Genomic DNA, 25,419 nt, shown 5'->3' on the forward strand with positions numbered 1-25,419 from the left:
CCCCTCTGTACAATATTTTCACAATAAAAATAAAAAAAGATAACAAAACTGCTATGAACGTGAGTGCTATGGAAAGAAGTTTTGATTTATCAAGAGTGCTGAGGCCATACTGATGGAAAAGTTGTTACATAGACTGTAGAGATAGAAGCCCCAAGGCACACACAGTGGGCACTGAAGCCTGAATACATTCCATGCATGGATGCCTCTAATCAGAGGAAACACCAGCAAGAAAATCGGCAGAGACAAGAGATAATGCATACATAAGAGCCCATGATGAGTTAATGTAACATACACACACTCACACACGCATAAACTATACATAGACACACATATATATGTATTATTAATCTATCAGGAATAATAATACTGCATCAATTACAGAAAAAAGGATGGACCTAGAAAAAATTCATACTGAGTGAGTTAAATCAGCCTGAGAGAGATGGAGTGCTTGATTTATCTACTATATTGAAATTATATTTAAAATATAAACACATATTAAAGCATACATAGGAATATATACACAGTCAAATTGAAAAAGCCTGGTTAGCATGGTATAACTCCTTGAACATTTAACAAGCAATTCAGCCAAGTGAATACTAGGAAGCTGAAAGCTGGCTGGTCTGAGCCAGGGTACAATCTAAGGGGAGGCGCGGTCATGTGGAGAGATGAATGTCGAGGGTATGACGTCTATGAGCCACGCAGCATCCACAGTTCTCCTGTACTCCTGCTCCTCCTTTACCTCATTAGAAAAAGAAAAATAATAATGAGCTTAGCTTTCCATTTTTCTGTCCTGTAATGGTCAAGGACCTGCAACTTTTGGTCAGTACTTTTCAAAATGCATGACTGATGCTAAGAATTTTACATTTGGTTAGACATAACAATGGACAAGTCTACCAACTTGTTGAAGAGTCTCAGTAGTGACAACACATCTGGAAGTGTTGTATAGAGCAAAAAACAAGTTTAAATACACATTTCCTGGAAAATACAGAATATTCTAAATTCCAAAAGTTCCCAACGTGTCACTAATCTGAGAATCAAGAAATATACTCTTTCTTTGACTTATGTAATTGTAACCCCTCTGTACATCTACCTTAGAATAGCAACAAAAATGTTTAAAAATGAATACCATGTTTGAATAATGTTCAAGTTGTTGACTTTAATACTTCTCAACCATAGCTGAACATTGAAAGCAGGTAGGTTTGTATTTTAAGTAGCAATATTTGATCGCTAACAAATGCAACTAAATCACAATTGCCTCTGTGCCCTCTGGAAAGAGGGACATGTGTACAGGTCATTCTACTTTTATCTCTATCATCAGGACAAAGTCTAATCAGAAGAGAGATTAAAGTAAACTTCTACCTAATTCATGACTAAAGCATTAAAGAGGCACACTACAGTCTCAGGGAGCATTATAAAAGGTCTGCCCTGCAAGCTCACAGTACTCTCAGAAGAAGAGACGGCCTCAATGGTTCCAGTAGTTATCCTGGTGCTGGGTCTCTCCTGTCTGTTTCTCTTTTCAATATGGAGACAGAACTCTGGGAGAAGGAAGCTCCCTCCAGGTCCCACTCCTTTCCCAATTATTGGAAATATACTGCAGATAGACATTAAAGACATCACTAAATCTTTAACCAAGGTAAGTACTCTTCATGTTTGCCCAATGGTCTCTGACAGATATAAATGAATATTTATTTATTTTAAATGTATTGCTGAAGGTAGAATAGTATGATTTGTTATCATAAAACAAAATCCTTGTATAAAGTGTTACATGCTTGTGACTTTTCAAGTTTGTATTTTAGTCATGGAATGAAATAATGTATTATGTGAGTGGGTTACTGTCTATTTTAGTCTCCATCACAAAATTGCAAATGGTATGGATGGTTCTCTCCATCTTAGTTAGACAGTGAAGCTATGATTTTTTTCCTGCAGATTCTTTGAAAAGAAAGTTCTGTGATTAAATGGTCAATTCAAAAAGTCATATAGCATATTAGACACTGATTTTTTTTTCAGAATCATTATGAAAGTTAACTTCTCTGAGAAGCTGTGAGTGATTGATAGGTAATATCTGTGAGGATGAGAGAACATAAAGACATGAGACCATTTAGGGGAACACTGACGGTATCAGAATCCACCTGGATTTTTGCATAAAACTTTTGTCTGGGGCAAAGAATGTTGCTAGTTGAGAAATTGTTTTTGAAGATGATTCATGTACTAGGGCAGCCTCTGTGGGGCACACACTCTGTTTCTAATACCAATAGATCCCAAACTATACTTGCCTGTACAAGCACCTGTGCTGGCTAAAAACTGCCGGTTTTCCTTGATTGTCAAAGGAAGTAAGATTCTCATGAATAAGTGCTTCAGAAGTTATCTGAAAGCAATAATATGCCACTGGTTTGGTGTACAAATGAGAATTAAACATATCTCAAGCATGGAATGTTGAATAAGCAGAGTTCAACTACAAATTGTCTATTCATTATCAGTGGGCCTCTAGAAATGAATTTAGATCCCACAGCCCTCTGATTTGTTCTTTGTGAATCATGACAAGCTTGTGTGTGTTTTGATGTGAAGATGAGTTATAATGGAGTATCAACTCCCTGCTCCATTGCATGGCACAGTGCAGGCCATCTCTAAATGACAGCTGTAACAAGCCTCCTCTATAACATATGATCTTTGCAAATATTTTAAGTTGTGTTTGCCAAAATAATGAAACACAAAAATAAACTAATGGTATCAGTTTTGGTCAGGCTCACTCTGAGGAGCAAATAGTGACTTCTTTCGCTACTTTTTTTTTTTTTTCTCATTTTCCAGTTCTCGAAAGTCTATGGCCCTGTGTTCACTCTGTATTTGGGCATGAAGCCCACTGTGGTGTTGCATGGATATGAAGCAGTGAAGGAAGCTCTGATTGACCATGGAGAGGAGTTCTCTGCAAGAGGCAGGTTCCCATTGGCTGAAAAAGCTAACAGAGGCCTTGGTAAGTGTACATATCCATTTGTGTGTATATTTGTGTGTGGGCAGAGGATGTGTGGATAAGGAGGATGGGAAAAGAGCCAAACTATGGCCATCCCTGTACCTGCCATCTGTCGGCTTCCTTTTCCTTGCTTGACTACTCCATCCATGTTTCTACTTCCTTTCATTTAGGAATTGTTTTCAGCAATGGATACAGATGGAGAGAGATGAGGCGCTTCTCACTCATGACCTTGCGGAATTTTGGGATGGGGAAGAGGAGCATTGAAGAGCGTGTTCAGGAGGAAGCCCGCTGTCTCGTGGAGGAGTTGAGGAAAACCAAGGGTGGGAGCTTTATTTATTTATTTATTTGTTTATTTATTTTTTGGGTCCGATCTTCTTTTAGTGTATTGTAGTTCAATTTTCAATTTTGTCTATCACTTTTTCTCCATGTGTATTGGATTTTATGTTAAAAAAATCTTCTGTTAATTACTCACTTAACAAATCTACTAACCTATAGTTACAATGGATAGCATTGTCTACTTGGATTCCACATTACCTGGCTTTTTAAATTCATTATTCCAATTAAATTGAAGACTTAAATCAGACTTAACCTGTGAATGTCACACCTGCAGTCATAGCAAATCTCAACAACTTCCCAAATAACTGTCCCCTTCATAGTTATAATAAAAGTTTTTCTGAGAGCTTAGACTCATTTCAATCATTAACTAGCCTACATACATGCAACCAGCTCAATGACACTTGTTTAATCCAAACAACCACATCAATTCACAATGTCTTTAATTCGTGACTACTTACTTTCAGTTTAAAGTCAGTAGCATTTTACATGTTGATGATTTGCTCATAGCCATTTCATTGCACAGAGTGCCAAAAATAGTGTTTTCTTTAATTAACCTGTCAAATAATAGAACCTCACAGGCAGACAAATTTAAATATATATGTACATATTGTTTATTGTAGAATTCCAAAAATTCAGCCCTATCCATAAATTAAATTTTGTATTTGATTAGATTTAGTGTCTACGTATTCCTTAGGGAGGGGAAATTTACTTAATAATTTTAAAATGAAAAAGATTCTCCCATTTATTAGTGCTATGTATTTGTTTGCCTTCCCTGATTTTACATTTAATAACAGGCTTAAACTTAATTATTACTAAATTAGTAATATTAGTGAGAGAAGAGATGGGTTAGGAGATATGGGTCACAATGTTATTAGACACTCATATACTGTTTTCTAGAATGAGAACTTCTTTGTACAACTACTTAAATATAATAATAAAAAATTAAAAAAATTAGTCATTCCCCTTTTCTTCATAAAACATGAAACCATTCTGCTTTTTACCTTGGTTCCTTCTAGTACTTGAACTCTGGTAAAATCTCTCTTTAGTTTCTCTCCATTGGTGATTCAAAAAAGGTATAGACACCTGATATTCCATCACCATCCTTCTCAGTTTTGTGTAGTCTATAGATTTTGGAAACAGATATATTGCTACTCTGAATGGTTGACTATTAGGTATGTAAAAGTCTTCTTTTTCCAAAATAGCATTTATCTGATTGAAAGACTATAGGTAAAGGCAATTAGTATGAATTGACATTATTTTGCTAGTTGGTTTGTACTGGCCAACTCAAGCTCCAGGTTAAAGATAAGCAGGTTTAATTCAAATGGGATATTTGGCTGTTAGAGGAATTTACAAGTAAAATAGTAATAAAATGGTAAAGATGACAAAGGCTGAGTACAGTATTTCATATGCATATTTAAATTTGTTTCTGACTCTTCAGGCTCACCCTGTGACCCCACCTTCATCCTGGCCTGTGCTCCCTGCAATGTCATCTGCTCCATTGTTTTCCAGAATTGATTTGATTATAAAGACCAGAACTTCCTGAACTTGATGAAGAAATTGAATGAGAATGTCAAAATTGCGAGCTCACCATGGATGCAGGTAAAGCCAAGATCTTTTCTTCCTAAGAAAACACTTATCTTTTTTTTTTTTTTTCCACCAGACCCAAATTAAATAAAGAGCCCTAGTAAGGTGAACACTTGGACCCAACAGTGCTACCTAAAAAATGGTAGAGTGCCATTCAGGAAGTTACTGCCTATGGCCACACATTCTAGCATTTTCTCTATTCTATTTTTGTAGTAGCTTCAAAGTTTCTGGTTTTATATTAAGATCCTTGATTAACTTTCAATTGATATTACTTCAGGTTAATAGATAAGGTCTAGTTCATTTTCTGCAGTTCCAAAATGAAGCCTGTTGAAATTGGTTTGGGAAGCAGGGAAGGAAATGATGAGGGAGAGTATTAGAGGAGTCTAGATTTATTGTCTCATCTAGATATACTGTAAAACTGGCCCTTGTTGGCTCATACCTAAAATGTTAGTTACTCAGGAGACTGAGACCTGGAAGATCAGGGATTTGAGCCAGCCAGGGCAGAGAAGTCTGACTGAATCCATCTCCCAAATAAAAAGTCAGCAAAAACAAGTCATGACCAAGAAAGTGAAGCAAGAATCTAGGGCTCTGAGTTCAAACCCTGGTACTGACACTAAAAGGAAAAATGCATTTTATTAATATATGGACATGTCAAAATGAGAACCTTTGACAGCTAACTTATAATAATAGAAATGGAAGAAAAACAATATAATCAGCTGAGAAAGATGTCTAAACCTTTAGGATTTACTCAAGCTAATGAACTCAAGCAATTAATTTGACATTTCCCATTAAATCCCAAAGGGATTTTTCCTATAAATTGCTTTGTTCAGGTCCTGATAGATGCCTGGTGGATCAGTGGATGTCCAGGTGCTTACTGAAAGCTTACATTTCCCACATCTCATATTCAAGCTATTATTGAGCAGAAGTATTTTTCCTCAGAAAGGAAGCATATTTGCAACAATAGAAACTACTAGGAATCACTGAGTAGAGTCAGAGTGTTTGCTGATTCCACTGTGATCCTAGATGAAGAGGTAGCCTGGGGAGAAATGACAAAATTAAACTATAAAAATCTTCACAATGGAAGTGGCGTTGTGGCTCAAGCGCAAGAACAGCACCCAAGCCCAGAGTTCAAGCCCCACGACCGACCAAAAAAAAAATCTTCACAATGTTTTATAGAGTTTGGCATGGCTTAAACTCTGTAAAAGTTAATAACTATGTGATCACAGAGAGGTTAGATACTCTATCATGAGACTAACTTTTAGAGCATCTTTGAACCCTTCTCATTTTATATGTTCCATCGAAAATTCCCTTCAAGATGGAAGCCATGTGTCATTTTTATTTACAGCCAAGTTTTCTATAATATATATATAGTATTTATATGCAAATATATTTAATAAATTATTACTTTTGTATTTAGATCTACAACCTTTTCCCTGATCTCACTGATTGTCTACCAGGAAGTCATAAAACATTACTAAAAAATTTTGATGATATAAATAGTTACATTTTGAAGAAAATAAATGACCATGAAGAATCACTGGATGTTAACAATCCAAGAGACTTGATTGATTGTTTCCTTATTAAGAAGAAACAGGTAAGATATCAAAAATTACATTTATTTGAATCCTTGAGCATTCTGTGTTAAATAGTCTGTGTTACTTGAAATGTTTAAACCATCAGACCAGCAGTGCTTGAAAAAGTAAGTTATCAGTTGTATAAAGGAAGCTACACTAAGCATCCTGGGAAACAAAATTAATTTCTCAAATCATTAGAATACACTTATTCTTTTTATATAAAATAATATAATAAGGAGAAGCAGAATGCACATGGCAGGTGAATAGAAACAATTTTCCTGCAAAATATGTGTCATTATGTAAAGATGGGTGTCATTATTATATGGAATAGAATATGTAAATATTATGCATGTTCTCTAAGTCAGAATTGGTTTTGAAGAGATAATTCTGGAATAATCCTTAATTGGTCAGGTAAACATTCCTTATAAAGGATTTTTAATTGTGGTATTTAAAAATAGACATATCACAATATCATTTTATTATGCTTTTCACATTTTTATTAACAAATTTATTGTGCAAAGGCTTCTATTGTGGTATGTTACTGATGTGTATAATGTAATGTAATCAATTTCGCCTCTTCTGTTATGTTTACTAATTCATCTTCTTTATATTGATTTTAGAGGTTTTCCTTATGTTTTATCACATAAACATATAATGAGTATGTTATATATGCAACAGATATGTAAAATACATATAGATAATGCATAGATAATATAGATATTATATACATATATGATATATTGCAATAAGCTAAGCAAATTTTTTAAATTTTATTTTTTATTGTAAAGATACTATACAAAGGGTTACAGTTATATGAGTAAGGTAATGAGTACACTTCCTATTGTGCATTGTTACCCCCTCCATTGTTTTCCTCCTACCATCTCTTCCCTACCTACCTTCCCCGAGGTCCTTTTTTTTTTTTTTTTTGATTGTGATTAAGTGATTACATAATTTCCCGAATTTCACAGTATTGTGGAATAATGATGCTCATTTAAAGTCACAAGTTTTTTCTGACTTTCCTGGAGCAAATTGTCTATCACAGACAATAACATATAGCGGTGTACGCATGTTATACACCATACATGTGGTCAGCAGCATGGGGATATATAGTTAAGCTAAGCAAATTTGAATCCTTATTATTTACCATGGGATTACTATAACACACTTATGACAGTCTACTGTGAAATTAGAGTGAATTAGTGTCTGAGAACACTTTTAATACTCCCCCTAAAATTGCATCCTTCTTTGGTTGTTTTTGTCACACTTTATATCTTTAATACATTGGGTATCCATAGAATTCATCTATGATTATTGCCTCCTATGCTTCCCTTAAAATATACATATATATGTATATATATATACATATATATACATATATATATACATATATATATAAAATCAAAAAAGAGGTTGAATAAAAAATGTAGTATAATTAACATTCAGATTTTCTGTATGGTTATATTTAACAAGGATATGTATTTCTTGACTTGGTGTGAACTTATTGTTGAATATGCTTTAGTTTCGACTTGAAAACCGATTCCCCTTAGTACTTCTTGTCTGGTAGATCTATTCATGACAGACTCTCTTCTCTTTTATTTATCTTAGCAGTATTAACTTCTCCTGCATGATGATAGCATATGAGATAAAATTAGTGTTTTAGTCCATGACATGGAATCATTAGATTTTCATTCATTTAGATTTCCATTAATTTTTCAACACTTATACAGTCTAGGGTATAATAGTGTATGTGACCTGCAACTATTAAATCTCCAAATTTATTATGACAAATGGAACCTTTAATATTGGTGTTTGAATATACTATTCTAGAGTAAGTTGACCTCAAGATGTAAGAGTAGCTGTAATTTGATGATCATAGAAAAGTACATAAAGTAGATATTACCAAAGTTTGTTCAACTTGACCAGCTTTCAAAGCATGTGATGTTGATATAGTCAAAGGAGATGACCCTTTTCCAAGAGAGTACGTTGAGAGGAGCCGTTTAATTAAATTGTTTTAATAACATTATTAGACATACTGCACATCATCTGGAGATTACAAAAGCATGATGGATTTAATGTTAGCCCAGACACCAGTTAGAAAATGATGTATTTTGACCATTTAATGATTTCCTCATTCAACATCTAAAACTGCAGCCTTGTTGACAACTTGGTTTTGGGCCATCTTCTCAGTCCTTGGCACTGCTTCATCCATCCTCTCTCCTTTGATCCAATGACAAGTTAATGTGAACACGTTTTGTCTTCATGATTAGTGTCTCTTCAGCTCATGCATTCCTACTCATTCCTACTCAGGTTCCCTAGACCACCTGACTTGGTGCTTCCCATCTGCTGACTCATCGGGTTTTGATGAACCCATTCTCATTCCTTGTGACTCCTGTTTTGCTGCCTTTTAGCATTTTCACAAGCAGTATTGAGCATATGCAAATGTGTGATACAAGAAGTTAAATTGCAATGAGGAGCCATGCCTGTAAAACTACTATCAAGGGGCTGAGATCTAAGGATCAAAGTTTGAAGGCAGCCTGGACATAAAAGTCTTTGAGACTCTTATCTCCAAATTACACAGAAAATAGTGGGAAGTGGAGCTGTGGTTCAAGTGGTATAGCACTAGCCTTGAGGAAAAGAAGCTCAAGGACAATGCCCACACACTGTTCAATAGCATCAACTGCAAAAAAATTTTAATTGCAGATTTTTGCTTCAGGCTTACAACACCTGTGTCCCTAACTTTCTTACTTGCAGTATTCAATTTTCTGATCTTTTAATATTTAGAGAAAATTCAGTTATTAGTAGCTTAAAGGAATGATGAGTTTCATCATCTCAGATTCAGTCACAGCACCAGATCAGAGTAAGGACAGCCCAGGAGGCCTGAAGCCTTACTTAGTCTAAACTAGTCACCATCCCACTGTCAATTGTACATTCCTCTTACTCTTTTACTCTCCAACTTCATACCACTGTGGGATACTGTGAATTCACTGTCATCACATGTGCTGGTAAATAATAAAATTGCATCAAATCTTAGGAGCAGGAAAATCACAAGGAGTCATCGGAATTTACTAATGAAGGTTTGACAATACTTGCAAATGATTTATTTGGTGCTGGGACAGAAACGACGAGCACAACACTGAGATACTCCCTGCTGCTCCTGATGAAGCACCCTCACGTCACAGGTAGGAGTACAAGGGAGACCTAGGTGAAACTTTGGAAAATATAGGAAAGATGCTGGTAGTGATTTGCCTTGTCAGGTATGTCTCACAGCTCAACATCCTGTGCCACCAGCTGGAATCAGAGACAAGTGATGAGAACACGGCAGGTAGGAAAAGCAGCAAGACTGTCTTGTGTCTGGATTTTCTGGCAGGTAATCATTGGAAAACTGCTCTAGCATAAATTGACATACAATAACATATTGATTTTACACCCCAAACTCCAGCTTTTACAATGGGTTCTTCTATATATTTTTCCTCATTCTGACTATTCAAATGGTGCCGTAGGCCAAAGAGATCTCTTGTCACCAATGCATAAGTACAAGTCCTAGAAATTAATGAGGATGTATGAGATAAATTCTATTCCTGAATATTTTCTCATTAGAAATGTACAGATGCCATACCAGAAGGTATTTTACAATTTAGAAGTCTAAGTCCATAAAACTTATGTTTGGTAAAGTTAGAATTTTACAAGGGCATCTATAAATTTTATCTTTTGCAATGTTGTTTTGTATTTATAGAGTTTTAGCTATGGAAACACTATGTAAAGTTTTAGGAGATATTATAAAATAATTTAAATGAGAATTAGACCTCTCACCACAAAAAGGAGAAGAGAATACTAACTGGATAAGAAGTCTACCAAAATTCTGATACTCAGAGTAGATGTAACTGTGATAAAATAACTGAGCCAGACACATGTTGCTTTAACTTAAATGTAGTAACAGGAATAGTTCTGAGGGAAGAAAAACCAAGCTATGTCTCCAAAATTCCCTTAAAGTTTCTCCCTTTTTATTTTGCCGGTCCTGAGCTTGAACTCAGGAGCTGGGTACTGTCCTTGAGCTTCTTTTGCTCAAGGCTGTCACTCCACACTTGAGCCACAACCCTACTTCTGCCTTCTTCTGTGTATGTGGTACTGAGGAATAAAACCCAGGGCTTCATGCATGGTAGGCAAGCACTCTACCAATAAGCCACATCCCCAACCTCATAAACTTTCCTATTTAGAAGTAACAATATCAAAGAAAATAGAAAAAAAATTTAGCAAACAGACTCTCCATGTTCAAATTCTTATCATACCTCCACTCCTCAGGTGAAAAGAAAAACTCTCTCCACTCCAAGGAGACTCTCTCTCTCTCTCTCTCTCTCTCTCTCTCTCTCTCTGTCTCTCTCTCTGTCTCTCTCTCTCTCTGTCTCTCTCTCTCTCTCTCTCTCTCTCTCTCTCTCTCTCTCTCTCTCTCTCTCTCTCTCTCTCTCTCTCTCTGTACAAAGAACTCTGTACTCAGAAATTTTCGGTAAAGACAGTGAAGTATAAAATTGAGAGGCCTGGCCAAGCCCTCTTGTTTTTGATGCATAACTTTTTTTGTATATATCTTTTATTGTAAAGGCACTGTACAGAGGGGTTACAGTTACATGAAAAAGGTAATGAGTAAATTTCCTATGGAACATTGTTACCTCCTCCTTTGTTTTTCCCCTACAATTCCTTTCCTCCCCACCTCAACTTCCTCCCTCCCCCACCCACAAAGTTGTAAAGTTGGTTTTCAACATAGTGTCTTGTACATCTCATTGTTACAATGGGTCAACCTGTATCCTATTTCAGCATTTTGTTATTTCCCTTCCCCTCCCCAAATTAGAAAAATGTTTATACAAGATGCAGGGCACTGGAATCAAATACAGTGAAGACAGTGGTTATATCATAGGGGAAGAACATACAGAAGAAACAAAAATATCACATAGTACATTATAAATACATTGAAAACTACAGCAAAAAAGGTAAAACTTCTTGTGTCTCTATCTTTGGGTCATTTCACTTAGCATCACCTTGTATGTTCATATGTACATAGCTTTTGACCTTTTTTGCTAGTCATAGACATATAGTAGTTATATGTATATTATATTATATAGCAAATTTTCTTGATCCATTCATCTACTGAGGGTCATCTGGGTTGGTTCCATGTCTTTGCTATGGTGAATAATGCTGTGATAAACATAGTTGTGCTGGTAGATTTAGTATAGCCTTGTTTGTGATTGTTTGGGTAAATCCAAAAGGGGGATTGCTGGGTCATAGGGGAGCTCTATGTGTAATCGTTTGAGGAACCTCCATACTGCTTTCCAAAGTGGTTGCACAAGTTTACACTCACACCAACAATGCAGTAGGGTTCCTTTTTGACCACATCCCCTGCAGGTGATGCACAACTTTCTGTCTGTCTTTTTTCCTGAAATTTTTCAATAAAGAAGAACTCTAACAACCTCCATATTTTACCAATTTGATAGAAAATTCTCTGGAAGTGTCCAGCAGAAAAAAGGGATAAAAGTCTTCACTCAGCATAAAGTTGTAGCATTCCAGAATACCAGGGTTAGAAAGAAGATCATCCCAAGTTTCAGAAAGACACAACTAGGTGAGATATCAAAAGATGATCGGATTGCATCATAATTCTTAAGAGTGGACTGGGAAGGTGGCTCAGTGGTAGAGCACTTGCATTGCATGCATGAAGCCCTGAGTTTGATTCCTCAGCACCACATAAGCAGAAAAAAAAGCCCGAAGTGGCAATATGGCTCAAGTGGTAGAGCACTAGTCTTGAGCTGAAGAGCTGAGGGATGTTGCCCTGGCCCAGAGTTCAGGCTCCACTACAGGACCACCCCCCCGAAAAAAAATTATTAAGAGTAAAAAGAAAAGATGGGAGAGTAGACTTCCATATCAGCCATAAACTTCATACCCATTTTCTCTTTTTTCACACGATATGGTATAATATGGTGTAATGCATTTTGTTCAGTTATCTCAAACCAAGTTAAGGAAATCATGGATTCCAGAAACCAGGACAGGAATGTTATGGTGTAATCTGAAACTCACTGAGGCTGCTACAAACTCAGATAACACCCACATCAGAACAAACCAGAAACCAATGATGCAAGGAGGGAAGGAAGACACTGAGAATGAAGGAGACATAGACAAGAGTCTCAGAATTCTCACTTACTGATCATGTATTGCTAGGTGTTTTACACAAGTATTTCTGCATGTTCAAATAATTTTAGGTCAGGAAATAGAAAATCATGAACTGACTGATAAGAAAGAAATGGGAAGCACAATAAATGGAATGCAATTCTAATTTCCACCCAGGGAACAATATTGCTGAGCCAGAATGATTGAAACTGTGAATACTGGTTCAAAAACTGATGTTTTAAGACCACACTAAAGCTACCAGCACGACTATGTTTATTGCAGCATTATTTACTATAGCTAAGATATGGAACCAACCCAGATGCCCCTCAGTAGATGAATGGATCAAGAAAATGTGGTATATATACACAATGGAATTCTATTCCTCCATTAGAAAGAATGATAATGCCCCATTTGTTAGGAAATGGAAAGGCTTGGAAAAAATTATATTAAGTGAAGTAAGCCAGGCCCAAAGAAACATAGGTACCATGGGTTCTCTTATTTGCAATACTAGTATATGTCTGAGTCAAGCAGAAAAGGTCAGATAAGGTGAAGTTAGGGAAATGAACCCTAAGCTATGTATTCAAATTTTTTTTTTCTTTCATGCGATTGTTTCTAACACATTTATAAGATTATTTCTTTGTTGCTTTGTATGTCCCTCCCCCATGGTATAACCTCAGTTTTCACTGTATTTGATGTCTGTATAATTTGTGGAGGGGAAGGGGAAAAACAAATCATTTAAATAGGGATACAGGTGGACCCAGTGCAACAATGAGATGTACAAGTCGTTACGTCGAAAATGAACTTCACAACTTTGCTTGGGGAGGAGCGGGACGGATTGGGGGATGGCCTCTTGAGGATGGGAAGAGATGGGAAAGGGAAACAAAGGAGGAGGATACAATGCTTGATAAGAAATTTACTCATTACCTTGCCCATGTAATTGTAACCCCTCTGTACAGTATTTTCAAATAAAAAAAAAACTGATGTTTTATCTAGTATATTATTGTGAATGAAGTAAAGGGAAACATACATGTTTATCTCTATGTGCTTATTTGTAGATGTGGGTAAATATATAAGACAGAGATGTGAATGCACATTTTACTCTCCCATGCTAGGATATCAATAAATATTCTCTAAAATGATTAAAAAATCAACTGGGAATCGGGCACTGGTGGCTCACACCTGGCTTCCTATGTACTCAGGAGGCTGATAACTGAGGCCAGTTATTAAAGTCGATGAGACTCTTATCTCCAATAAACTACTCAGGAAAAGCCAGAAGTGGTTGTGTGGCTCAAACGGTAGAGCACAAAGTACATATTATTGAGCACAAAGAAGCTCTAGGACAGCAGCCAGGCCCTGATTCAAGCTCCAGGTCCAGTAAAAGAAAAAAGAAAGCATCATTGTTTAGAAAATGAACATTATTTTCCAAAGCAGAATCTACGATGTCCAATATGGATATCATCAGAAAGTGGTTCAATAATGGAAGTAGTACTGTACACTGTACACATGCATACATAAAGATATACACTATTTGTGTTTTTTTTGTTTTTGAGTCTGGTCGTGGGTCTGAACTCTGGGCCTGGGCGCTGTCTCTCAGCTCTTCAGCTCAAGACTAGCGCTCTACCTTTTGAGCCACGGCACCACTTCCGGCTTTTTTGTTCTGCTTATGTGGTGCTGAGGAATAGAAAACCCAGGGCCTCATGCGTGCAAGGCAAGTGCTCTACCTCTGAGCCACCTTCAAAGCCCATACACTATTTATATAATGCTTAAATAATAATTATTTGAAAATAAAAATAATGTTTATTTTCGTTTTTCTTTGAGGACAGACATTTCTTCTTCTGCATTTTTATTAGTTTACATGTATTATACAAAAGTATTTAATGCAGATACTTCCATAGATGCATACAAAGATTTTCATTTTTATTATTAAATAGCTGTACAATTAAATAGCTGTTTCAATTCAACAAGCCTTTCATGCATTACAATGTGTCTGGACCAAAGTCAATTCCTATAATATACATTCATTCATAGTTTCACTTAATTATGTTCTAGTTTGTGAAATATATTCTTCTCTTCATATCAACTACAGAAAAAACTAAACTCCTTTTAAAAAAGACACATTATTTACTTAGTATCCATAAACTAATAGAATTTGAAAGTCATTTTATTTTAAAATTATCTCTTTTATCAACAAAAATATTTCTGAATTTGAACAAAATGGGACTATTTTAATAACATCTTAAAATTTATACTTAGAACAATTTATGTTGGCTAGCCCATGAATTACCATTCATATTTGTGGAGATTTGTGAAATCTGGAGATATAAGTGAAGATAATAGTGTCCTCAAAATGTACTTTTATTTTCAATATTTTATTCCCTTTAATTTAAAATGTTTTATTATTACAGTTTTATAAGCATACCATTCCTATGATAATATACTTCTTACATATTAAATAAAGTTATACTAAATAAAGATATTTTACTTCAATATATAAACTATATTAAATGTACATTAATAGTGTTTTTTTGTGTTTTTCTTAACAAGAAACTAACCTCTATGCCTTGATTAACTCATTATAAGTCTACTAAGCAGGAGGATGATGTGTGTACATACTGAAGTCTTAATACTCCATGGGATATGAATTTTTTTACTTCAAATCTTGTTAAGATTTACTATCATAATTTATTTAGCACTGACTTACTATGATCAATGTGTCTCTTCCTGTTTCGCCATTTCTTTTTTTTTTATTGTGAAAATACTGTACAGAGGGGTTACAATTACATGGGAAAGATAGTGAGTACATTTCTTATCAAGTATTGTAGCCTCCTCCTTTGTTTACCCTTCCCATCCCTTCCCAGCCTCCCCCCCCACCTAATCCTCCCCACCCCACACCAAAGTTGTAAAGTTCGTTTTCAACATGACAACTTGTACTTCTCATTGTTGAAACGGGTCCACCTGTATCCTTATTTAAACGACTTGTTTTTGCCCTTCCCCTCCACAAATTATACCGACATCAAATATAGTGAAAGCAGGTGTTATACTGTGGGAGAAGGACATAGAAAGCAACAAAGAAATAATCTTATAAATGCTTTAGAAACAAATGCATGAAAGAAAAAAAACATTTAAATACATATCTTAGGGTTCATTTTCTTAACATCACCTTATCTAACCTTTCTCCTTGATGCATATATACACTAGATATTGCAAATAAGGGAAACCATGGGACCTATGTTTCTTTGGGCCTGGCTTACTTCACTTAATATAATTTTTTCCAAGTCTTTCCATTTCCTAACAAATGGGGCAATGTCATTCTTTCTGATGGAGGCATAGAATTCCATTGTGTATATATACCACATTTTCTTGATCCATTCATCTACTGAGGGGCATCTGGGTTGGTTCCATATCTTAGCTATGGTAAATAATGCTGCAATAAACATAGTTGTGCTGGTAGCTTTAGTGTGGTCTTGTTTATAAGCATTTGGGTAAATGCCCAAAAGTGGGATTTCAGGGTCATAGGGGAGCTCTACGTGGAGTCTTTTGAGGAACCTCCATACTGCTTTCCAAAGTGGTTGAACAAGTTTACACTCCCACCAACAATGAAGTAACCTTACTTCATTGAACCTTACTTCACATCTCTTATTATGTCTCACCAGCTAAAGTGAAGGAAGAGATTGACCATGTGATTGGCAGGCACCGCAGCCCCTGCATGCAGGACAGGAGCCAAATGCCCTACACAGATGCTGTGCTGCATGAGATCCAGAGATACATTGATCTCCTACCAATGAACGTGCCCCATGCAGTGACCCGTGACATTAAGTTCAGAGACTACATCATTCCCAAGGTGAGCTTGTTTCTTTTCTACTGAGCCTCCATAGGGAGCCTGAGTTCTTGGGGTCACTGGAGGATTCCTCTCCTCCACATGAGAGAGCTGCAAAAGTCTCACAGTTGGCTGGTCAGGAGAGGTTGTGGTACAGCAAGTTTGGGGTTGTATATCCATGCGAATTATCCCTGGTATCCCACACTGTGAATCCCAATTTTGTTATGCCCCTTAAATTCTTCTTGTTTTAGAGACTTCTCCTTGTTCTTGTTGTCTTTTTTTTTCTTCTAGTTCCTCCTCCTCCTCTTCCTGTTCTTCCTGCTGTTCCTCCTCCTCCTCCTCTTCCTCCTCCTTCTATTCCTCTTTCTTCTCCTTCTCCTCCTCCTTGATCTATTGGCTATGCTTAGTTTTTGTATTACCAAATGAGTACAAAACTTATTATTGATCAATTTCCCAATATGTTGTGCTGGGATGTATATTATGCCTCCAGTAAAGTTATAGATAAATTTGGGAGAAAATGTTAACTTGATTTCCTCAAGTCATGAATGAGTCATGCTTCCAATTTACCTACGCCTTACTTTATTTTCCAAGTAATACTTTGTTTTCAATTGAGTCTACTACAAATAAATTCATAGACTTTGTTTAAATGCATAGCGCTTTGCCTATTACTATTTTAGTTTTTCATTGACTTTCGTGCTTGTTGGCCTGTGCACTGTCCGTGAGCTCATTTGCTCAAAGCTAGTGCTCTACCAGTTTGCACCACAGTTCCACTTCCAGTTTTCTGGTGGTTAACTGGAGATAAGAGACTCATGGACTTTGTTGCCTGGGCTGGCTTTGAACCATGATCCTTAGATCTCAGCCTCCTGAGCAGCTAAGATTACAGACATGAACCACCAGTGCCTAGCTTGATTGTTATTATTTTTATGATGCCTTTGCTATCATTTGTACCTGATATATAGAAACATAATTACCTTAATCATTCTGATGAGCTCATGAAATGTAGACTCATGAAATTTACTAGTCATTGCTAATGAATTCTCTGCAGATTTGTTCGGAAGTTTAAGGTGTATTACCATAATATCTGGTTTAATAGATTGTACTTCCTTTTCTGATTCTTGTGCCTATAATTGTGCTTTGTTGAATTTTTGTACTGACAGCCAGGGTAGTGTAAACAAAATAGATTTTAGTGGTCATCTTTGTTTCATTATGATTGGCAGAAAAGATTTCTAACTTGGTATTTCACAGTCAATTCTGGTATCTTAAGTATCTTTGTTTTTTTTTTTTTTAAATAACATTAGGGAAATTTACCCTATGTTCTTACTTATGTATGAATTTTGACCATAAACATGATAATATTTTGAATCAGATCTATTCTCTGTAATGATTCTTCTTCTTTGAAAAGTTTTAATTATACAGGTGATGTGCAGAGGGGTTACAGTTCCATAATTCAGGTAGAGTAGGTTTCTTCTTGGACACTGCCACCCCTTCCTTGGCTCTCTCCCAGTTTTTCCTTCCCATTCCATCCACAGGTTGTATAGTTCATTTTGAACAGTGTCTGGTGAGTGCCACTGCTGCATTTGTTCACCCTTTGTCCCTCCATTTCTGTGCCTCCCCTTACACTCCCAAAGAAAGATAAATGAACAAACAGAACAAAGAGGAAGAAAACAAAAAACAGCAAAAGAAGGAAAAAACCCACATTTTCATTTCCTGGAGTTCATTCCAATAAATATTTCTTTGTATGATCAGATGCACATAGGCATTGAACCTTTGTGTTCCTCTCCCCAAAGTATCCTCTTGTGGTCTCACAGTGTGAATGCCTAGGTTTCTTCTTTTTATGTGTTTAAAATTTTAGTATGGTGCTGTCTTAGGCAGCACATATGGTAAAAAGAAACAATACAGAGAAGATTAGCATGGCCCCTGCATAAGGGTGACTCAAATTTGTGAATCATTCCATATTTTTATCAAAATGGATACCGGGCAATGGAAACACTGGAGGAGGGACATTAGGGGCACAGGAATGGAGGAAGGTCTGATAAGCAAATGCAGTCATTGTATTCTAGATGGGTAGTTGTTGACCTTCTATTGCTTTATGCCCTTCTTGCTTTTAAGGTTTCTGCTGTTGAGAAATCTGGTATTATGCTGATGGGCTTGCCACCATAGATGACTCATTGCTTTTCTTTGGCAGCTGTCAGTACTCTTTACTGTTTCTGAACATTTAATGTAACTATAATGTGTCTTGGAGTGATTCTTTTTTGATATGATCTGTTTGCTGCTCTAAAAACCTCGTGTACCTGGATTTATAAAGATTTAGGAAATATTCTCACATCATTTTATTGACTATGTTTTGTATTGTTTTAGGATGGGCCTTTTCTTCAACCTCTATGTCTATGTTTATAGATTTGACCTTTCAAGTTCCCAAGGTGGGCTTGATTAATCTTTTTGTACCTTTTACCTAGTTCTTCATCTGACTAATCTATCTACTTTTTCCTTGATCCCTGATATTCTGTTTCAATTTGATTCACTCTTTTCTATTGAGTTCTTTTTATTCATATAGCTTTTCATTTTCAAAATTTTAGTTTAACTCTTTTTTAATATTTCTGTATCTTTATTGAACTCCTCATTTATATATTGCATTGTTTGTCTTACTTCATTTAGCTGTTTATTAGTATCCATTTCAAATTCACTCATTTTTTTATACTTGTTCTTTTTATTGTATTGAAATCATTTTGGTGAAATAATTTTTCTTTTAATTTTAATTTTTATTGTGAAAATACTGTACAGAGAAGTTACAATTACATGGGCAAGATAATGAGTACATTTCTTATCAAGCATTTTACCCTCCTCCTTTGTTTCCCCTTCAAATCCCATCCCATCCTCCCTCCACCCACTGACTCCATTCTCCTCCCCCCTTCTAAAGTTGTAAATTTTGTTTTTCCACATAACGACTTGTACATCTCATTGTTGAAATGGATCCACCTGTATCCCTATTTAAACGATTTGTTTTTTGCCTTCCCTTCCACGTATTTACCAACTTCAAATACAGTGAAAGAAGGGATTATACCATGGGAGGGGGTAACATACAAAGCAACAAAGAAATAATCTTATAAATATGTTAAAAACAATCGCCTGAAAGAAAAAAAACATTTGAATACATATCTTAGGGTTCATTTCCCTAACATCAACTTATCAGACCTTTTCTGCTTGACTCAGACATATACTAGTTATTGCAAATAAGGGAAACCATGGGACCTAAGTTTTTTGGGCCTGGCTTACTTCACTTAATATAATTTTTTACAAGTCTTTCCATTTCCTAACAAATGGGGCAATGTCATTCTTTCTGATGGAGACATTTTCTTGATCCATTCATCTACTGAGGGGCATCTGGGTTTGTTCCATATCTTAGCTATGGTAAATAATGCTGCAATAAACATAGTGCTGCTGGTAGCTTTAGTGTGGCCTTGTTTGTGATCATTTAGGTAAATGCCCAAAAGTGGGATTGCTGGGTCAGAAGAGAGTTCTATGTGGAGTCTTTTGAGGAACCTCCATACTACTTTCCAAAGTGGTTGAACAAGTTTACACTCCCACCAACAGTGCACTAAGGTTCCCTTCTGTCCACATCTCCTCCAGCATCTGTTGTTATTAGAGTTCATGGGTGAGGTGGTATCTCAATGTTGTTTGGATTTGCATTTCTTTTATGGCTAGAGAGGTTGAGCATTTTTTCATGTGTCTATTGGCCATCCTTCTTTCCTCTTCACAGAAGTTTCCTTTAAGTCTTTAGCCCACTTATTTATTGGGCAGTTGTTTCTTGGAAGATTTGTTGTTGGGGGATTTAAGTTTTTGAGTTCCAGATATATTTTAGATATGAGGGTTTTCTATTAATCTTGCTAGCTATGTCCTTTCGCATACAGAAGCTCTGCAATTTCATGCAACCCAATTTGTCCAACCTTTCTTTGATTTGTTGTGTTTCTGGGTCTCTATTAAGAAAATTTTGGCCTGTGCCAAGGAGTCCTAGGGTGTCTCCTATTCTAATGTTTTCAGGGTGTCTGCTTTGACTCCGACGTCTTTGATCCATTTGGGGTTGATTCTGATGCAGGGTGATATATAAGGATCTAGCTTTAGTTTTCTGCAAGTAGTTAACCAATTTTGCCAGCACCATTTACTGAAGGGGCTGTCTTTTTTCCATTCTACTTTTTTAGCTCCCTTATTGAAAATTAGATGGCTATGGGTCTGTAGGTTCATTTCTGGGGTTTCAATTCTATTTCATTGATCCTGAGGTCTGTTCTTGTGCCAGTACCAAGCTGTTTTGATTACTATGGCTTTGTAGTAGAGTTTGAAATTGGTATTGATATTCCTCCAGCACTGTTCTTTCTGTTGAGGATTGTTTTAGCTATCTGGGGTCTTTTATTGTTCCATATGAATTTTTAGATTGCCTCTTCTATTTCCTTGAGGAATGAGGATGGAATATTGACAGGTATCGCATTGAATTTGTAGATAGCCTTGGGAAGTATTGCCATTTTCATGATGTTGATCTTTCTAATCCAGAAGCATAGGAGTTTTTGCCACTTGAAATAATTTTTCTTGCAATCATACATTTGAGTTCTTTGGGCTTTAATCTTCTTCAATATCCTTTATGTCTATTGTTATAGAATTGTTAAACTTTGGAGATACTTCTCTTTTTTCCATACATTCTGTGTTGATATTTTTTGGTTCTGAAGCCAGTTCATTGGTTGGAAGCCTTCATTACCTATAGACCAGAAGATTGAACTAAGTGATTCTCATTGTATCTGTCACCGTTTTAACTATTTGTGTTCTGTGTTTTTTTGGCGAGGGTAATGGGGGGGTGGTGGTCATGGGGCTTGAACTCAGAGCCTGAGCACTGTCCCTGACCTTTTTTGTTCAAGTGGTTTACCACTCTGATCCACAGTGGCAAATTGGAGATAAGAGCATCATGGGCTTTCCTGCCTGAACTGTCTTTGAACTGTAGTCCTCAGATCTCAGCCTCCTGAGTATCTAGGATTATAGGTGTGAGCCTCTATTTACATATATATGCATATATATATAGTTTATATATATGAATAGGTTTATATAGATCTAGGTATATATATGTATCAATCTATGTAGATCTATAGTTCTATCTATCTATCTATCTACCTACGTATCTAATTAGCTTATGTTATCTGTGTTTATTGTTCCCAGGGCACAACCATATTGATATCACTGACATCTGTGCTGCATGACCCCAAGGAATTCCCCAATCCAGAGAAGTTTGACCCTGGCCACTTTTTGGACGAAAGTGGTAACTTTAAGAAAAGTAACTACTTTATGCCTTTCTCAGCAGGTAATAAAATTTCATTTCCATATCTCAGGATAACTTTCAGGGGGGGATGTCAGTGGGAACTTACATGAAGCCTCCTTGGGGCTGGTGTATTTCTCGTAAGCTCCTGATTAGGAGCAGCACTCTCAATACCCTTGCGCTTTCCTGTTCATGATGCATCTCCACTGTTTGATCAGATTAGGGAGACCTCAGTTTCTCTGTGCATTTCTTCCAAGTTCAACAGGGTAAAGCAAGCAATTCTGGTATTCTTTCTTTGCATATATCATAATGATCTCTTCCTAAACAGTGAAACTCATTTAGACTGCCCTCACTGACAATGAGAAATATGATCTCATCAGAGGTCCCTCCCACATCTTTTTGTGGCATTTGTTGCTCCCCCCAGGCTTCTCTATAGAATGAATCTCTCCCAATATACACAGAAGAACACCAAAGGGCAGTGAGGGAAGATCATCACAGATGACAAGACATGAGGATTTGTGGGTGGAGTATTAACTCATTTGTCACGTTCTTGAACTTGATTATTAAACAGAAAATAGCATAAGCAACATTTTAAGACATTTAAGGTACTTCAACAGGGACAGATAGTAGATGGAAGACAGAGCAGAACATTAGAAAGAAAGTCAAGAACCACAAGAACAGAACACTTTTTTCAAACCTGTCAGAAACTGTCAAATATTGGTAGATTTCCCACAATGATCACAGAGCACTCAGCTCTTCTTTCTGTCTAAGACATGTGTCTGGATATTGTATCCCCATACCTTCAGTATGTGTGCTGTGTGTCTGACCAGGGAGCAGCCTTCCTTCACTGACATTGTGACTCTTTGTCTTTTTTGTTTGTTCATTTATTTGTCTGGTTTTGGGGTTATTTTTTTTGTCAGTTGTGGGGCTTGAAATCAGGGTTTGGTCCCTGTTCCTGACCTTTGTTGCTCAATGCTAGCATTCTCCCACTTTGCGCCACAGCTCTACTTCTGCTTTTTGGTGGATAATTGCAGGTAAGAGTCTCAGGGACTTTCTTTCCCCAGGCTCATTTCTAATCATGATCCTCTGATCTCAGCTTCCCAAGTAGTTGGATTGTAGTCATGAGCCACTGCACCCAGCTAATTACCTGACCTTTGATATCTGTTTCACATCTGTCATATAGATACCATGGGAAAGGCAGTGATCTCTCTTCAAAAATTCACTTTTTTTTTTACACAACGGGAAACATTTTAAATAATGAGAAAATTATGCTTTCAAATGATTTGAGTATCAGTGAAAATCTGAATATGATATTTGGGAAGCTGAATGAGGGCAAGATTTTATGGCTTGAAGGGACACAAAGAGCACAAGAAAGGACATGAAATGTGGTCTGTGTCTTGATGTCTGTGGGGAAATGTATCATAGCCAAAAGGAATTTCATGATGTAGTACTTAAACTTTGTAATTTTATGTAGGCTGATAAAATGGACAGTTGGGCTGTCAATATTAAAATGCTAAAAGTGTTCATCATTTTTCTGGGGACAGTGCACATGAGCAATATGAATGGGTTTTCTTAGAAAAATATAGATGTCTCTAGAACATACAAAGTGTATCATTGAAAACTGAGACTCAAAATTTTTATAAATCAATAATGAATCCCTGATTAAAATTGTAATAAATCTAAATCAATTATTATTTTAATTTCTCACCAACATTTTATAAAGGAATTATTAGCATCCCCATTAATATTTGAAGAAAATAAGGCTCAGATATTTTACTAACTTACCCCACATGGGTAGTTAATGCCGGTGTCAAGATTTGACTTCTGAGTTGACTTGGAAAGCAGTATTTCCTACCACTATTTTTACATGTGATGAATTCCACTTGGAGTCATGGGTAGGTCTATGTCCTGCACTCCTACATATTTACTATTCTATAGGTACAAAGGTTTATAGGAAATCCCAAAACACATGATCACAGTCCTTTCTGATTAGTAGGGATAATACTAAAAGAGAAGGATGGGAGTAGGTCTTAAGGCTGAGGACAGACTGTATTAAATCCTCATCTCAACCACAGGAAAAAAGTACAATTGGAAGCCAAAAGATCTTCCAGAATTATGATCCTTTCCTTTAGCAGAGAACATATTAGAGTAATGATATAATAATTTGGCAACCCACAACCTGGCATAGAGAAAGAGAAAAGAGGGAAGAGAAGACAAAAGTGGTTATCAACTCAAGATTCTTCTGCATTAATCTCCTATGTTAGACTTACAAGTTTGTGTGTGCCTGTGCTACCATTCTCAGATTTAAAAAACAAACAAATGTATTAGTGAAGATTACATATTCCCAGGTATCTGTACAGCGTTCCTGCTCTCTGTGCATTCAGTAATTCACTGAAGGCACATTGACACTTTTTTTTTGTTGTTGTTGGTAGCTTTAGTATGGCCTTGTCAATTTTATTTTCCAAGAACAGTTTTTAGATTTACAGAGAAATGGAGAAGGAAGTACCTAGAGTTCTTACATGCTTACTCCTCTTTCCCCCTACTGTGCCATACATTAGTATGGTACATTCACTATAATAATGAAATCAATAATGGCACATTATTATTAACTAAAGTTCAAAGTTTCCCTTCCTCCCTCCCTCCCTCCCTCCCTCCCTTCCTTCCTTCCTTCCTTCCTTCCTTCCTTCCTTCCTTCCTTCCTTCCTTCCTTCCTTCCTTCCTTCCTTCCTTCCTTCCTTCCTTCCTTCCTTCCTTCCTTCCTTCCTTCCTTTCTACCTTTCTTGGTTGTCGGGCTTGAATTCAGGGCCTGGGCACTGTGCTTGAGCCTCTTTGTATTCAAGGCGAGCACTCTACCACTTGAATCACAGTACTCCTTCCAATCTGGAGTGGGTAATTGGAGATAAGAGTCTGATGGGTGCTTTCCTGACTGGGCTAGCTTCCAACCATGATCCTCAGATCTCAGCCTCTTGAGTGGCTGGGATTAAAGGCATGAGTGACTAAGCTCAGTCAAAGTTTATTTTTTTAAAAAAAGATTTGCATTACTGGAGTTTGAACTCAAGGCTTTCAATACATTGACACATTCTTTTACCAGTTACAAATGCAATGCTTCACACTGTCACACTTATATACATGGAGTCTTTTCTTGTTTTGACTTGTTTTTTGGTTTTTGGTTTATTTTACAAAAATTTCAGGGAAACGGATTTGTGCTGGAGAAGGCCTGGCCCGCATGGAGCTGTTTTTATTCCTAACCACCATTTTACAGAACTTCAACCTGAAACCTCTCGTGGATCCACAGGACCTTGATACTACTCCTGTTCTGAATGGCTTGCCTCTTTGCCACCAGCGTACAAGCTCTGCTTTATTCCAGTGTAAAGAAGAGCTCTGCTGTCTGGCTCTAGCTGTGCAGCAATCTGCAGTTCCCTCCTCTGAGCCATCACTTACCTCCTTCCCCTGCCAATCTCCCTCCTTTCCCAGATCCAGGAGGATCCGTTCTCTATTTGGGAGGGATTGCTGTGTAATTGCACTATGACATCTGAAACCTCTTATGCTTTATAACAGTTTTATTAACCACTCCACGTGCCAATACTTCTCTAATGCTGATTGACTAATATGCTAGTATGACAAAACCAAAAGATGATTACCGTGTGACAGGTCAGAATGCTTTCTCTGTATATCATCCATAATAAATATTATTTTTCGTGCC

General features: G+C 36.6%; 1 non-coding gene and 1 pseudogene across 1 annotated transcript; both read left to right on the top strand.

Annotated features, from left to right (window-relative positions):
* Window positions 1-1,465: 1,465 nt before the first annotated feature.
* On the top strand, window positions 1,466-25,088 carry LOC122115691 (annotated as a pseudogene).
* On the top strand, window positions 18,280-18,383 carry LOC122116052. Its single transcript, XR_006148869.1, has one exon. It is a non-coding gene; the product is annotated as a U6 spliceosomal RNA (small nuclear RNA).
* Window positions 25,089-25,419: the final 331 nt, after the last annotated feature.

This window comes from Dipodomys spectabilis, unplaced genomic scaffold, assembly GCF_019054845.1.
Source record: "Dipodomys spectabilis isolate Male_0828 unplaced genomic scaffold, ASM1905484v1 ptg000125l, whole genome shotgun sequence".
Lineage (NCBI taxonomy): Eukaryota > Metazoa > Chordata > Mammalia > Rodentia > Heteromyidae > Dipodomys > Dipodomys spectabilis.